This window comes from Hyposmocoma kahamanoa, unplaced genomic scaffold, assembly GCF_003589595.1.
Source record: "Hyposmocoma kahamanoa isolate Upper Pololo Valley unplaced genomic scaffold, ASM358959v1 88, whole genome shotgun sequence".
In the NCBI taxonomy this organism is placed as follows: domain Eukaryota; kingdom Metazoa; phylum Arthropoda; class Insecta; order Lepidoptera; family Cosmopterigidae; genus Hyposmocoma; species Hyposmocoma kahamanoa.
Window position 1 is genome coordinate 11,329,574 of NW_020654466.1, and position 17,117 is coordinate 11,346,690.

The 17,117-nt window shown below is 35.2% G+C and overlaps 3 non-coding genes across 3 annotated transcripts; 1 reads left to right on the forward strand and 2 right to left on the reverse strand.

The window, feature by feature from the left end:
* Window positions 1–3,301: 3,301 nt before the first annotated feature.
* Trnag-gcc lies at window positions 3,302–3,372 on the forward strand. The gene has a single exon. It is a non-coding gene; the product is annotated as a tRNA-Gly (tRNA).
* Window positions 3,373–3,606: 234 nt separating this feature from the next.
* On the reverse strand, window positions 3,607–3,679 carry Trnaf-gaa. Its single transcript has one exon. It is a non-coding gene; the product is annotated as a tRNA-Phe (tRNA).
* Window positions 3,680–14,416: 10,737 nt separating this feature from the next.
* On the reverse strand, window positions 14,417–14,489 carry Trnar-ccu. The gene has a single exon. It is a non-coding gene; the product is annotated as a tRNA-Arg (tRNA).
* Between the last annotated feature and the right edge of the window lie 2,628 nt (window positions 14,490–17,117).

Here is a 17,117-nt window from a genome sequence, read left to right on the forward strand (position 1 = left end):
AATAACTTTTGTAACTATAGTGAAAAAATAGGGTGGTTTGCATTAATGTTAGACATAACTGGTTGATGACTGTACCACCTCAGTCAACCGTGACCATGGGTGGGTTGTTTGAAAAAACAAATATATGCGATTTAAATCCGAAAAAATAGTTTCATTTCTTATGTGTAACAATCGCAAAAACCTAAGAACTCGATAATACATTATTCATTGCTTGTTTTTCGTCTGTTGTCATACTCATACACTTTTCACTTTACAATCTTATTCAAATTATTATGTTTTTAATTTTTCATTGTGGTAGATACATTCTTTTATCATATCCGTCTGTAATGAATATATGAAGTATATATCTCTGGAAGGTTGATGTTTACTTAAGGCTCAACTTAAAGCTTAAGTACTATATCTGGTACTTAGAAAAATAAATGTTGCATATTGCACATCTTTATATAATGCGCATATTTTTCACTTTATAACTTTTTTTTATGATATCAAGTGACGGGACGAACAAGCCAACAATTGAACATACATAATTATGTTCAGTTGTTAAAGGAACAAAAATATTTTTATTAAAAAATAATTAATATTATCATTATCAAAAAAGTATTAGATCTGGCGTTATCGTCTAGAAGTAGCTGGAGCAGTTGAAGATTGCTTGATAAACCGTTTGCGAAATAAATGGGGAGAATGATGACAAGCAACTGCTTGTCATCATTCTCCCCATTTATTTCGCATTAGCGTTCAGCTGTCATGGTTAGATTAAGAACATAAACTAAATTAGATTTAGGACAGCTGTGGATTGCTTCGCGACCACCAAGACCACCAAGCAGTTACCAACAATTTTCTGTGGGCGAGTTTCTTTTTTAGACACTGTTTGGGGTTCATCACCAGAATTCAACTTGTTGTCTCTAAAAAAAATCATTTTGTTGAGAGAGAGTTAAGAAATCAAGTTTTTATCATAAATAATTAGATACGTTCTAAAAATGCATACATAGGTATCTATTTCGAAGACAAAGTGCGTTGCTCGTTATAGTTCGGACCTGTAATTATATATTTTTTTCTTGCTATACCGATTTGGGCAAATGGATCGATATGAAGGATATAGTAACACCGTGCTGCTATTTCCTTCATCGTTTGAGATGGATCGACTTCATGAAGAGCTCACAACCCATTGACTTACAATTATATGGACGTCGGGTCCGCGCTAAAAAGTGTCCGCACTTGTAAGCCGCTAAAATCGTATACAGAGCGCCAAACTCCGCTTTAGTCTTCATTTGTTCTACTGACAGCGCGATACTGCGATGACATTACAATTTAAATTTCGAATAGGTTGACTTGGGACATTTTTTTCGTGGTTTTTGTATTAGACCCGTCGTCCATTTATTTGTAAGTCAATGTCACAACCCGTTATTATTCACCTTAAGCTTTAGTCGTCCACTAGACTCACGAAATCGAGCAAACCAAAAACGCACAGGGCGTTTGTTAGTTGCATTCACTCCATACACTATATATATATCGAAAATGAAAAACCACGGAACTCACATTAAATAATTACACGAATATAATATATATAATAGTATTATTTTTGTTTGAAAGCGAATGCAAAATAATTAATTAAATAAAGAATATAACTAATGAAAACGACAACAAATGAATGATGCCAAAATTTAAAATTTAGAAGCCTCGCCAATTTCATTATTTTGACCCTAGGTATTATTACTACTGTGAGGAAACTTTGTTGACTACATGCTGTTGATGTTAGCAGCAGTACTATCAGCTCTCTTGAATGAAAACGAAACACTATACTGTCACTATTTTCAAAGTTGAAATTTGGCATATTCTTGTACACACGAAATGGTGACCCAATCACAGCCGTGTATGTTCGAAAGTCAAATATTTATTTGTGGTTTTTTTGTTTTGTTTATTGTTTTAGTGAATTTTGTTCCAACAGACAAGCCACTCTCACTATGACTTAGACGTATGTATTTGTAGGTTAACTTTAGGGGTTGAAAATGGAATTGAATTTTTTTTTGTCATTACAATTTTTACAATTTAATGTTTCGTGTACAGTTCAATTACAAGCGGTGATGTTTTGTAATCAGCTATTGCAAAATGTATATAAGACAAAAAAATATTACAAGTAACAGACTCGTAAGCCTGTTAACTACTTGGAATGTGCACGTAAAATTTATTTTGTAACTTCGTTCACGTGATGGTTTCTATATAATCTTGTTACACTTTTATTATAATTTGCAAAGTACTTTCGACAATCTGCTATATATGTATATGTAGCCGCTACCCAAGAAGAATAATAATAATTTAATTAAAGATATTACAGCATTTGCACTTGGCACGAAACAGATGTAGTCTAAGAGTCGTATTCTAGAACTCTACTCAATGCTCAAGTTAAGATTGCATTTGAAACACAAGCACTGGAAATACGACCCAAATGGCAGGGACTTGAGTATGATTTCTAGTTCTTGAAATCATACTCAAATCCTGACTTGAGCATTGAGTAGAGTTCTAGAATACGACCCTAAGAATTGCCAATGTGCGATATTCGCCTAAGAAAGGCGTGTTATTCCTACGTTCTATTGAATATTTGACCAATTTAAATAATAAAACGTAACGGTAGAGACCCATAAAGCGTGTATTGACAGCATTTCCATTCGTGCGTCGGAACATAAAAAAGTTTATGGAACAGTAATATTGGATTTCGCAGAAGACCCTCAGTCGAACGGTTCATAGGAACATGACCAACCTCGACATTATTTCGTATTTTATTTCGTAAGTGAGGTGTATTTAGTGTTTAGTGTTTGAATCCAAAGATAGATATCGTTGTTTGAATCTGTTATTATAATTAATAATTTTGATGAAATACAAATAAACTAGTGATGTGAATAGAAATATTTACACAGAAAAAGATTTCAGAAACAATATCATTTTCCTATGATATTTTTTATTTTGACACACCCGTTTTTATACGTGTGTATAAATTTTAAATTACTCAAAATACACATCATAATTTAGTTTCAGATTTATTGCCTAATTAATTTTATAATTATTCGGAACTCCAACGTTTGTTCTATAGAATATAAAATCAAACTTTTTCTTTAAATTGGTCATACATTGTGTTTAAGTATGGATATACTATATGGATATACACCAATGAGTAGTATTTTTTAAGTTTTTAATTGCTGCTGTAACGTTGCAGTTTTTCCTTTACATATTATTCGGTCGCGTCGTCGATATCATAATAATAAATTTTGAGCTGATTAGGACTTGACTTTCAGTTTAAGACATACAAGCATCGGTGGTTCAGTGGTAGAATGCTCGCCTGCCACGCGGGCGGCCCGGGTTCGATTCCCGGCCGATGCATCGAAGTTATATTTTTCTTTTTACTGTGTGAAAACACCGAAAGACACTGAATTAAAATCAATCAAGTAAAAAATCATTTTAGTTTCGACCCCACAATTAGGATTACAAGTAACAGACGCAGCAGATTACTCTGTTTACAGAAGTTTTGTAATGCATTGAATATTCTTGTGAAAAAGAATTTATGAATGTCAGAAATTTAAAGAACTATAAAGAATGCAAAAAAGTAAAAACGTTTGCCGAAACCCGGGATTGAACCGGGGACCTTTAGATCTTCAGTCTAACGCTCTCCCAACTGAGCTATTTCGGCTATGAGTACTATTGTTGAAATACCCTAACAGATTTTCTTTAATTTTTATAAGTATATAAATTTAGAATTTTCTTAATTTAATGTTTCAAATAATATTAATTAACCAGTGTATTAACTTCAAATAACATTAAAATCAATGTTTGCATTAAAAATATTTCTAAACAACATTTGTTGAAACTTTTTCGAGAAGCCTGCCATCTACTGCAAAAAGAAAATATTATTTGCTTCGCAATAAATTCTTAGTTTGTCATGCTTTTTCTACTCGACCCTAGGTGGCGCTATACGTAACATTGTGATTTTTTTTTAAATATCAAATAATTCACGTGTTTTGCTAATAATTGCTCACGTTTCTAATTTGACATTATTTATCTTACAACGTCGTTATTTATGTTTACTCGGTACGCTTTCTACTTTGCTATAGCTTGTTTGCAACTATTTGAAATAGTCATTTAATAGTTATTAATAAATAAGAAGATAACGTTTTAAATTCTGAAAATTTATATGGTTTTGCATAAAAATTAGCTTTTAATCGAAATACGCATTGTTGAACAACAGACATGCAACAGCGAAATAGGGTAGTAAGTAGAATATAATGAGTGTATCACAATTATATAAAAGGTTCGATTGATATTGATTCGATACAATGACAAATGAGACCAGTGCATCATCCAGATTTGAAACCAGCTAGGGACTTGTTTAAAGAGTTGGGTCACCCACTCATAGCTAGGGCCTGTGATCGACCCTCTGGGTCGTGGTTGGTCAGCCGGTGTCCATTGCCATCGATTACCTCGCCGCCGCGCCGCCAGCACAATGGGAATTTTTGAGCGAGACAGGATACAGGCTGGGATTTTATTTTAGGTTAATATTTTTGACGAAATTTTGTAAATTTATAATCTTTTAAAAAGTAAAACTGTTTTTATAGAATAAAGTTTTTGATTATTCCAGAAGAAGTGTTCCATTTAGAAGTGTTACTGTTTCTTTAAGCAGACTGCAAGACTCGTTAAATGACATGATCAGAATTTATAGTGTATGATGTGTCAAGAAATTGTAATAAGTCTTCCCAGCCTTTGCTTGTAGCAATATTAAATGCTAATGATGATGCTTATAATACCAATAATATCTGTGTTAAGGCTTAGCACTATCTTTAAATATATTTATTATTATATAAAAAAAAATTTTTGTTCGTTTTGTATGAGTTCCATAATTATACATTCAATTGATATAAACCAGTTGACAGTTGTCACGCCCACGGCGCGGCGGTAAATGATTTTTTTGCAGTATTAGAATCATTTTAAAATATCGTGTCGTAAATCAATTATTTCTGTCTATGTGTAGCCGAAAAGGCGGTTCTTTTGCAAGTACTTTTCAACTACGTGATTTCTTTTATTCAAAGAAATTTCTAATAACTCTAACTCTTGGAGCTCTATTTGATAATAGAGCTAAGGAGACATGTTGTAGTTTTTTTAACAACGTACAACTGGTACAATTTGTGACCATGATATTTATTATGGTCAACTTCCATTTTTATTAACATGTATTTCCCAAAGTAACGCCTGAATTTATTTGTAAGTCAATGCCTGAATCTATTAATTGCGCCTGAACAACAACAGCCCCTGAGGATGCCTCGTGGAGAGGCGAAACACGTGTCGGGTAAATTTGGTGGTAGTGTTTATGACTGCAGTTGCGCTTGTGTTATTTATTTTATTACTTTTATAAGGAGTGATGGTGGGAAAATTAACTGCAAGAAAAAATATTGAACACAAGCGCAGCTATTTTGCACAATTGAACCTTCACTAGGTTCGCGGAGTAGCAAATTAATTAACTTCCATCATAATATTTGTAGTTTTATTCTTAAATGACTCATTTTCAGTGATCAACCTAACAGTTATGTTATTGATTGTTGCAATCAATTGCATCCAACACAACGTTGCTATATGTTTCACAATATGCGCATCCTGGTGATAAATATAGTCTGAGTGGGTAATTTCATTACAATTAGTCACTCGAGTCTAAAGACGGAATCTTTTTTCTCATTTTTCATATTTACCACACTTCTTATAAGTCAAAATAAACTGTTAATGGTACAACTACAAAGACCAAAAGAAGAGAAACGAAAAATATTAATGTATACTTAGGGTAGGATCTCACCTGTTAGCGTGCTTTCAGTACCAATTAAAATTTTCCTAAATGTAATTTCGTACACAGAGTGGAAAGTAAATTAAGGTGAAAAGGAAAATAATCAAAATGCCGTGAAGTGGTTCTTGCTATATGCAGAAATATATATGCATATCGTCGCTGGAAAGCGATAATGCTGTAACCCGCAATACCTGCAAAAATGCTTTTTTTGCATATTCTTCTTCAGTTTTCTTTTCTGCTTCGATTGGTCTGGGTCTCATGTCTCTAAAATGAAAAATAAAATCTGGACAGCAAATTTTTTTAACGCTTTTTTCTGATTAAGGAATTTTAAAACGAGATAACCCACATAAAATCCTGCGTTTTTTTGCGAAATGTGCGTTACATCAATAACATGTAATTAAATTTTTCTGTGCTTCTGATTACAGCATTTTTGCGTTCCCTAATGTTAAAATTGTATCACTTGCAGCATTTACTTGAGTGTTGTAAAGTACGTACAATGTGATTTACAGCGTTTTAAAGGTCCGAGTTTTTACAGTGCAATGAGTGTTACGGTATTTAAAAACAAATATAAGCAAGTACAGAATTTCTCCTTACGTCATTTTATCCTTCCCTCGCTTCATGACACCGCGACTTACAGCAATCTTTAGAGACTACGCATACAGCAGGGAGGGTAGGGTTGTGTGTGTTGTCAGAGGTTTTTTTATAGCAAAATCGAAAGTATTTTTTTCAATTATTATTGAAAATATTATTTCTTTTTCCTTATTTTAATCTCATTTATTTATTCAGACCATAAGAGTCTGAAATTAATGAAGTACGTATATTTAAATTATAGTGAAATTTACTCAAATCACCATGATTACAGTGATTTTATTCGACTGAGAAATCCTACAAAGTTCAAAAGTTATTGTGATATGTAGGTATGTTAATATGTTTAGGTGAATGAATGAATGAATAAATGAATGAATGAAATATTCTTTATTGCACATAAAAAATACAATTAAAATCCAGTACAATAGCTTAAGTATAACAGTAGTGGTAATTCAATGTGCAACAGGCGGCTTTATTGCTATGTAGCAATTTCTTCCAGGCAACCTTAGGATAGACATTTCGGATATGCAAAAGAGGTGCAACCAAAAAATATCATCATAAGTATATTACATAATAAGTAATAAAAAAAAAATGTATATACATATCCATAGATAGATATACATATACATGCAAATAACAATAATATTATTAATACGTACATAACAATAAATACATAATAATATTAAATGCTTATATACTTTTAAAGGAAAAAGAAAAATGAAGTATAAATGCAGGAAATAAATGAAAGGATAGTAGAGTACAGACGAAATTTAGGAGTTGAGGAAGTGATCCTTGACACGTAGTTTGAAGGAATCAAGAGAAGTGGATCGTCGAATCGATTCAGGGAGAGAATTCCACAATCTGATCGCAGAAATGGTAAAAGAGTTGGAATAAAAGTTAGAGGTATGAGAGGGCAAGTTAAGTAAGAGAGTATCAGAGGAGCGAAGGGGACGACAGAGTGTAGAATAGTGGAAAGTAAAGCGATCTTTAAGATAAGAAGGCGTAAAGGGATAGAACAGAATTGAATAGAGAAGTGAAAGGATATGAAGATCTCTACGCCGATGGATGGGCAGCCATTTAATTTGTGCGCGAAATTGGGAGACATGGTCAAATTTACGTAGTCCGAAGATGAACCTAACACACATATTTTGGAGCCGTTCCAATTTATTGAGCAGAGTTACTGACAAATCTGGGTAGCAAACATCTGCATAGTCCAGTATCGGGTGGAGAATGCTCTGGGCCAGAGTAATTTTGGTTTTAGTCGGCAGAAAGTTTTTAAGCCTTCTCAGAGAGAAATGCGCACCAAACACCTTCCTGCTAACCTCAGCAACTTGCGACTTCCAAGTCAGACATTTATCAAAAATTACCCCCAAATTTCTGACTGTATCCAAATAAGGAATACAGACACCATCGAAAACCGCAGGGGGAAAGGAGTCTAGATTTAAACGAGAATTGAACCAAGTGCTACCTATAATAATCGATTGTGTTTTGGATGGGTTAACTTTAAGGCCAAAGGACTGACTCCATTGACGAATGGATTCAAGGTCCACATTGGTAGCGTTAATGGCACTTGGTAAGTCTTGAATAGACGACTGGGTGTAAATCTGGAGGTCATCAACATAAAGATGATAAGAAGAAGTGAGGGATTGTGTGATAGAGTTAATAAACAAAGAAAATAAGAGAGGAGAAAGGATGCCACCCTGCGGGACTCCGGCGGAAATATCGCACCACGTAGAGAAAGAATTCTCATTGCGCACACACTGCCGACGTCCACAGAGGTAGCTTCGAAACCAATCAATAACTGCTGGAGATATGTTAAGAGTACGCAATACCTCCAATAATAGGTCAAAGTCAACACCATTGAAGGCATTACTGAAGTTGAGGAGTGTCAGCACAGTCAATTGTTGATTTTCCATACCCAAACGGATGTCATCAGTGATTTTCGTGAGTGCAGTAGTCGTACTATGACCAATGCGGAAACCAGACTGGAGAGGATTGAAAAGGTTGTTCCTGTTTACGAAATTAGTCAACTGACAGTGAACAAGCTTTTCTAGGACTTTCGACAGGAAAGGAAGAATTGAAATAGGACGGTAGTCTGAAGGGAAGCTGGGTTTGGTTTTTTTCGGTAGTGGAATGACATAAGCGTTTTTCCAGGCAGAGGGGAAAACACAGGTAGAGACAGATTTATTAAGGATTTTAGTAATGACGGGAGTGAGGAGATCGAGGAGCGGAATGATCATATTACGACTAATGCAATCACTGCCTACAGCATTGGAAGCGATAGCTAAAATGTTTTTCTTAACATCACAGTCAGTAAATTGATTAAGAACAAAAGATGAATAGTCAGGAGTTGGTAATGATGAAAGATATAGCAAAGTGTTGTCTTTGACTGAACAGTCAAAGACTGGCGCAGATGAAAAGTGATTGTTAAGGTTATCTAGATTCAGGTCTAAGGAAGAATTATTGCTATGAGATTTACCAACTCCAAGCGATTTAAGGAAATTCCAAATTTTAGTGGGGTTACCATTTTCGATGGATGTGTGGATGTGGCGTCGCTGAGCATCCCTAATCAATGTGTTGCAGCGATTTCTGATTCGGTGATATTTTTTACAATACGCATCAGATGGTTCAATTTTGTACCTGGTTTTCGCACGATTCTTCTTCTCCATATAACTTCGAAGGTCATTACTCAGCCACGGTGCAGGAAGGTGCCTGATCCGAACGGGTCGAACTGGTGCATGTACATCATAAAGGTGAGTGAGTAGCGATGTAAATAACTCGACCTGTTCATCCACCGAACCAACACTATCCACTATTGACCAGTCAACTCTACTCGCATCTTCACGCAATCGATCTAAGTCCATGGCTCCAAAATTACGTTGTAGGAGAATTTTAGGCTTAGCCTTGGGCACGCGCACCCTATACGACAGGTACACGAGGTCGTGATAGGAAAAGGCATCGGCCGTGAATTGACCATGCTTGGTGACAAGTTCGGGAGAAGAGACTGCTATGAGGTCCAGAAGAGAGGGAGTACAGTTAGGAAAATGATGCGTAGCGTTCGATGGAAGAATATGTAAGTTACAGGAATTTATAACAGAACGAAGACTGCTCGAACGTGAATCATTTTTAAGAAGGCAAGTATTAAAATCACCCAACAAAATGGTATGATCATATGAAGGAGCAAAGTCTTCAAGGAGCTTTTCAAGAGCGGAAAAGTAGTCAATTCTTAGAGATGGGCAATAGTAAACTCCCAGAAGTAGTTTATGATTCCAGAAACAGATGTTCTGCAGTATCAGGTGGAGGGGGTTGAGGTGAAGTACTGAGGATTGCAAAAGGAATATGGCTACGAAGATAAATGGCTACCCCACCATGTGAAGAACTAGCACGGTCATTGCGAATCAGTTGGAAACCTGGAAGACAGACAGAAGTAGAAGAAAGGCTAGGATTTAAAAATGTCTCCGACACAAGAATAGCGTGGATATTTTTGTTGTCAAACGTAGCTAGCATGTCCGCATAATGTGCTGGAATACTCTGCGCGTTGATGTGTACTACATTGAAATTCTTAGGAACTTCTGAGAAGGTGTTATGCAGCAGCTCATCAAGGGCAGGCAAACTGTGGAAGCTATCGTCTGAAGACTCAGAGGAGCAAGACATATATAAGTCACTTAGATTACATATTGATATATCCATAGTTAATTGGTATATAAGTAATAACAAAATATTAATGAAATAATACCAAAAATAAAAAATAAATAAATAAAAAATAAAATGAAAATAGAGTGAATAAATTAATAATATATATAAAAATAATAGTAACAATAGATTAAAAATAAAAATCAAATAATATAATTTGTATCCGCCAGCCGCCCAGAAGCCACGAAACAACATTAAAAATTAAAAATTACAAAAACATCACAACCATAGATACAGAATCTATGATCACAACAAAAGCATAGAATGGAATGGAACGCACTATTTTCCATCCTTCTATGAATGCTACAGATAAAATAAAATAAAAATATCAATGGACAATTTGACACACAGATTGCTAAATGTATAAAATGAGCAAGCGATACGGAAAATACGTGAATGAATGTGATAAATATGACAAAACAACAGCTCATCCATACGAAAGCAAATTCAAAAAAAAAAAAAACAAAAAGAAAAAAGTCTAGGTACTATTTGTCAAAACAGAAAAAGTAAAAGTGGTTGTTTTGCAAAAACTTTAAAAATGTGTACAAAATAAACGGTTACTACATGACGCTACGACTAAATATTACCCACAAGGACAAAAATATAAAAAATGCTACTTATTCATGCTCTCAACACCAATAGACAATACAAATACAGGTAATTCAGTGTTTGCTACAATGGTAAAACATATAAAACAAATCAGATCGAGGAAAACAAGTCTTTCTAGCATTACCACTATTTTTTTGTAGTTGGCGCACGCTTTCTACGAATAGCAGCGCTCTCCACTGGTGCTGGCAGCGAGGAAGCGCCTCCAGTAGGATCTTGATGAAACGTACTAGCCGCTGCCGATGTCTCCGCGAACTGTTGGAGCTCCGCAGACGTGTGAATAACGTGCCGCTTACCTCCTTCGCCAAGCATCACAACGCGGCCCTGACTTGTCCAGCACTTCGCAACTCCAAGTTTCTGCCTGGCCTCCATGAAGAGATTATGGCGCCTTCTGGTCAAAAACTCTGACAGTGTGAACCCACTACCTGAGTTGACTTTTGGAAAACCATACCCTGTCACGAAGATCCTGTGAGCAGAATTTTATAACAAGGGGGCGAGGCTTTTCTTTGGTGGCTCGCCCCATACGATGAACTCGCCTGATGTCATCTGGCTTTATAACCGGCAAACCAGGATGCTTTAAGACTGCATTAAGTACCGCCTGGGTAGTGTCTTCATTCTTGGCTTCAGGTATTCCATGAAGCACTAACATCTTGCGCCTAGAACGCATCTCTATTGCATCACACTCGGATATGAGCAAGTTTAACTGCTTCTGAAGACTAACCAGTGCAGACAATATAAACGTTTGGAATTGCTGGAACTGTTGAGCAAGGCCACTGCTGGAGACACCACCACCAGGCGAGATCTTCTTAAGTTCATCTTCAAATGCAGTCATCCGTGCAGAAAAGGATTGAGAAAGTGCCTCTACACTGCCTTTGATGCCCTCCATGTGAATGTTGTGTGCTTTTTGTGATGTGTTGTAAGTGAGGAGTAACTGTAAGGATTCTAGACTGCCAACAGGTACTGTAGCCTAAACTATCATAATATGTAAATATTTTGCCTATAAGTGTTATTTAACTATTTATTTTAATTAAAATATATTCCGCAACTAAAATTCGACTTTTAAGTTAGAGGTCTACCCCCGAATTGTTTAGGTGATTATTATTCACTAAGTCACTAAATCGGATTTAGATAAAATATTGCAAACAAGCCATTATCTGGATACATACATATATCTCTCGCCGTTCTCCCATTGGGGTAGGCAGATAAATGTTTATAGGTACCTGTAGTGTGTTTCCGTCCTTTTATGAAGTTTTTTCTCGCTTCACAACAGTAACCATCATCATTTATTCAGCAAACTCATGTATCACAAAATCTTATTTCTAGATAGCATGAACTCTGTCACAGCCAATAGCACAGATTACGTCATATAATTACTATCAGTAGTATCAGTTAAGTCATGCATACCACAAAGTTTAATTATTAATAAAATAGATACATGTATATAATATATTCTACACATGCTAACGAATATAAAAACACAAATAATGTCACAAAAAAGAAGAAAATGCCTAGGTGAGCTAAAAGAGAACAAAGAAACAATTTCTGTCGACTAACGCTATGCTACTAGTCAAAACAATCTAAGACTAAAATTTTAAATACCAAATTACTACGGCCATCAGACGGTTCTAATAAATTGTAACCTAATCCAATGTGCAACAGTCTTCCGCCGAGAATAATTTAACCAGATTTAATGCCTCAAACTGCATCAAGAAGTTCCGCGACATGTCACCAAAAGATATGCAATACGCCAAACTCAAAACTAGCCTATGATCAAAAGTTTATGATCTGACGCCCACGTTTAGAAACCCTTAGAAAAATTTATTCAAAGTATCTACTGAAATGATCATAGAAAATGTGTACTTTCAAAAAGACCAATAATGCGGAAGCTGATTGCAGTTCCTGGACCTAACCTACAATTGACCTGTTACCACCCGAAAATATCAGTGATGTACAACCGAGTTGCAGTTCATGGAATTTAGAAGGTCTAATTTTAATTTTTTTTTTAATTTTGAAGTGTGCTTAATTGTTGGATATAGTTTGGTTTTAATTTTAATTATAATCATGATAAAATGTTTCCATATTTTCACTATTTTCGATCATTACCTAGTGCCTACGAAGAATTGGGTTGGTTTAATTATTATTGAATTTATACTAACACGTAATAATTTTTTTCTCGTAGGTACCAGGCAATAAACTAAGATAGAAAATATGAGAACAGAAAATGAAAACTAATAATCAAGAGTAAGATTAGTTGTTCATTATTATTATTTTATGGAATTTAAGGAATTTAAGGAATTTATAATTCATCAGTTCTAAGAACGATGTAATATGGCACTTAAAGTGTCAATGATTTTGTTTTATAGTATTAAATCTCCAATATTATAATTCGATTTGTTTCATTGTATCTACTCTTAGTGACCAAAGTCTTTTTCACAAATAGTGGTTCTTTTTAATAATAAACATTTTAAAAGCCATGTAAATTGCATGTGATTTTCACTAACACCATTTAAATGTTACCTGCTTCGGTTTAAAAAGTACTCTTACAGCAGTATTTAATTTCGTACATCTTCAAGAAGTTAACATTTAAAGACCAAAAATGTGTTAAGGAGCTCTAATACATTTACATCACTCTTAGAATACCGTAAATTGACGGTTTTTGCGACGGTTAGTCGCACCTTCATACAAATTAACTTGAAAGTTACAGAATTCTTTGGGGTTAATATCTGAAACTCAAATTATCGTAACCCACAGAATCGTCATTAGGAGTAGAACTATTTCAAATCCGAGTTTATTGTTAAGAAGTTCTATTTTTTAAAGGCTTATTTGCTAAATTTGGCACAAAAAACTCGAACCGTTTCGGCGTTATGATTTTTTTTGTTATTACAGTGAAAAGTTGAGTTTTTGAGTGTTACAGCATTATCGCTTTCCAGCGACGATATATCAAATCAAGATACCTATCACGAGTTTAGTGGTAGTTGTTGCTAGGGAGCTTGTAAAATATTTGTATACGAAATGTAATTTTACTTGTGACCGCTAGGGGCGCTGTACAATTTGTCAAAATAAATTATAAAACATTTTCCGTATTTTTAGCGGTCGCTAGCGACACTAGTCCAGGATTAGATTTTTCTCGTTGATCTAGATACTATAATTATAAGGTTTATAATCTAAATATTTAAAAACCTGTAATCTGTAATGCGGCATTCCCAAGCGATCATCTATCCAAGTGCTGACCACGTCCATCGTTGTTTAACTTCAATTATTTATCCAACGAGAACCCTTAGACTGCATAAGGCAATAAAAAAACTGTAATTACCGGTGTTAGGTACCATAGACCATGTAAGAAAGAGATTTTCTAATTGACAGTTTACTGTGGTATAAAGTTTTCTCTGTTCATATGACATTTATGTGGCTAAACCATTGACTTACGATTATATGTAAGCCAATGGGCTAAACATTAATTTTGATTTCTTAGAACTGTACATCTTTTTAATACATAATAGTTCTTTTTACTTACCTAGGCAGAAAAGTACGTAATTCTATCGTTGATATTTATTTGTATGATAACAAAAATCGTAACTTTAGCATAAATTAGAATACATATTTGTTGGTAGGTCAATGTATATTGATAACGGATTTCAATGAAAAATTAATATTTTCAAAATAAACAGTTCATTAAACACACAGACAACTCTTTATTGCAAGAAGAACAGTTGTCGCCCAACGTGGGGCTCGAACCCACGACCTTGAGATTAGGAGTCTCACGCTCTACCGACTGAGCTAGCCGGGCTTCCAGAATTTCATTAAAAAATAGCCAATATGTTCTTGATTTCAGTACCGTCAGCATATAAATGAAGAATACAGCAGGTACTTGGAAGAAATATACATAGTTTACACATCAATAGTATGAAGAGTGAGGAGTAGCAGCACTGTTCCTGAGGTGCACTGAGTTACATGTTTTACGTGTGAGTCAGTGAGCCTCCGAGGGGGTTGGATTCATCCTGTTTGATGTACTTATAATAATATGTAATTTGTCAGCCCGTAGGGTGACTGTAACGTACAAATCCTAATATTAACTACTAGTTATAAAGTGTGTTATGTTACTAACTTGAATGGACTATGTTGTCTGAAAATAAATATTTTGTTACTTTTTTTTATGTATACTTTATTAATGTGATTACAAATCAAAGCCTCACAACACAAGAACACAAGATCATTGACGCCATCTCAAATGGCGCTGTATGGGTATTTAACAAGAATTATTTATACGTCGTCCCTGAAATCTCCACGCCGCCGGCGCCTGTGACGGGATGTGGACGGTACTCGTATAAATTAATTACAATAAACACTCGCAATTCGCAATGAACGGGATTGCGAACATCGTTTCGTTCATTAATTCGCTCATAAAAGTCGCATTCAGTCGTAAAACACGGGTAAAAGATCAACGTGTTTTATGTTATATTGCACCGAGGTACACACGCCAGCACATCGAGCTACACATTGACGTATCTTGTTCCGTTGCACTGGAGCCGACTTCGAACAAAAATGCGTAGTCTGATGTGTCGTTGTCCGTACATTAAGGTCTTGTGCAAGATAAGGGCTACATAGAGCTTTTTTTTATATAATATCAAGTGACGCGACGAACAAGTCGTGCGCCTGATGGTAAGCTATACGCCTGTCCATAACAGTTGCAATGCCACTCAGAGCATTAAACTGCAAAGACCTGAGATCACTGCCACTGCACCCGTCACCCTGAGCCATAAATTGACAAGTCCCATGTGCCTGTAATTTCACCAGCACCCTTACCCTTCAAAACCGGAAGGCAGTAATGCTTACATTACTGTTTGGCGGCAGAAATAGGGAAGGTGGCAGTACTTCCCTGGACGAACTCTTTCACAAGGAGCTCTACCGCTATTAAATAAAATCCAACTTAAATTACTTTATCGTGTTCTTAGGTTTTCGCGATTGTTACACATAGGAAAAGAAACTATTTTTCCGGATTTAAATCGCGTATATTTTGTTTTTTCAAACAAACCAACGTTTCATGGGACCTGCAAAGGGCCCGAAACGTTGGTTTGTTTGAAAAAACAAGTATATGCGATTTATATCCGGAAAAATGGTTTCATTTCCCATTAAATTAATTTGTTATTAATTTATTACGGGTGGTACAATAATTGCCTAAATAAAAATTTTGCTCATGTTTTGTGGTAAAACCACTAAATAGTGGTATGGAGCACTACATAGCGCTATCCACACGCTGTAAAAGGTCTAACGGAAACCTACCAATTTAACCTTTTTTTGCCTTAATATTCTTGATTTGCCTTTATATTCGAAACGTTATATTAAATAAACTGATATTTAATAAAAAAATAAACTTTATTGTAACACTTTCCGGAATAGTACATACATATTATATTAATCTACAACTCTGTAAGTCGCAGTGGCGAGGCGTGAAAATTGTCTTTAGTAAAGCCAGACCAAAACAAGCAACACTTGCCTTAACAAGTGGCGCCTTGGCGACAATTGAACACAACACTTATTAGCACACATGATACAAGTACACTTTATTTCACTGATTAATTATTGTACACGTAAATTTGACCACAAAATGTAGTAAATTACATTAAAATATTTATAATATTTGATGGTACGTGGAAAATTTCAGGCAAGCCGGTGGGAATTGAGTTATATGGACGCCTCGCCACTGGCAAGTAGATGTTTAAAAGCATTTATTTATTATTCACCAAGATATTAATTAGAATAGGTACAATAAGTAAGACTTAATTTACTAAGTAAATACAGTCAAAGAAACGACTAAACTGTGATGCATTTTTTTGTGTCGTACGTGACTTGAGTCACACTTAATTTCGGAGGATGTTAATTTCAAGCGGAAATCAGTATGTTCGATACGCACATAAATTTTGAAAAATTTGCAACTTTGTCAAAGTCTTATTACGATCCTCGTATACTTATTTCCGTTCTCTGAAATCGAATGTTCATTTTCAATTTTCTAATTAGAAATAAGTACTACGTACTCAGTTATGTAGGCAGTAGCCAATTTCATAGTTTTGACTTCGCTAAGTCTGTATGACTCATTGGAAAATCCTGGCACAAACCTGCAAAGTCACGCATCACGATGACCGCAAAATAAACTGTTAATAGTTATACTCCACACCGGAAAGAAGCATAACACGTACTAAAAATATATGAATCATGATTTAGACGTTACCTTTAAAAAAATACAGTCGGGGACTCCTACTACGGAACCTCAACCACCAAGTACCTACTGACCGCGACCAACGTCGCTTAATTTCGGTCATGTAAACGGAGTTGTCAACGTGGTATGTGTTTCTTGGAGAATTTGTATTTGAGTGTGTGTGTGTGTGTGTGTGTGTGTGTGTGTGTGTGTGTGTGTGTG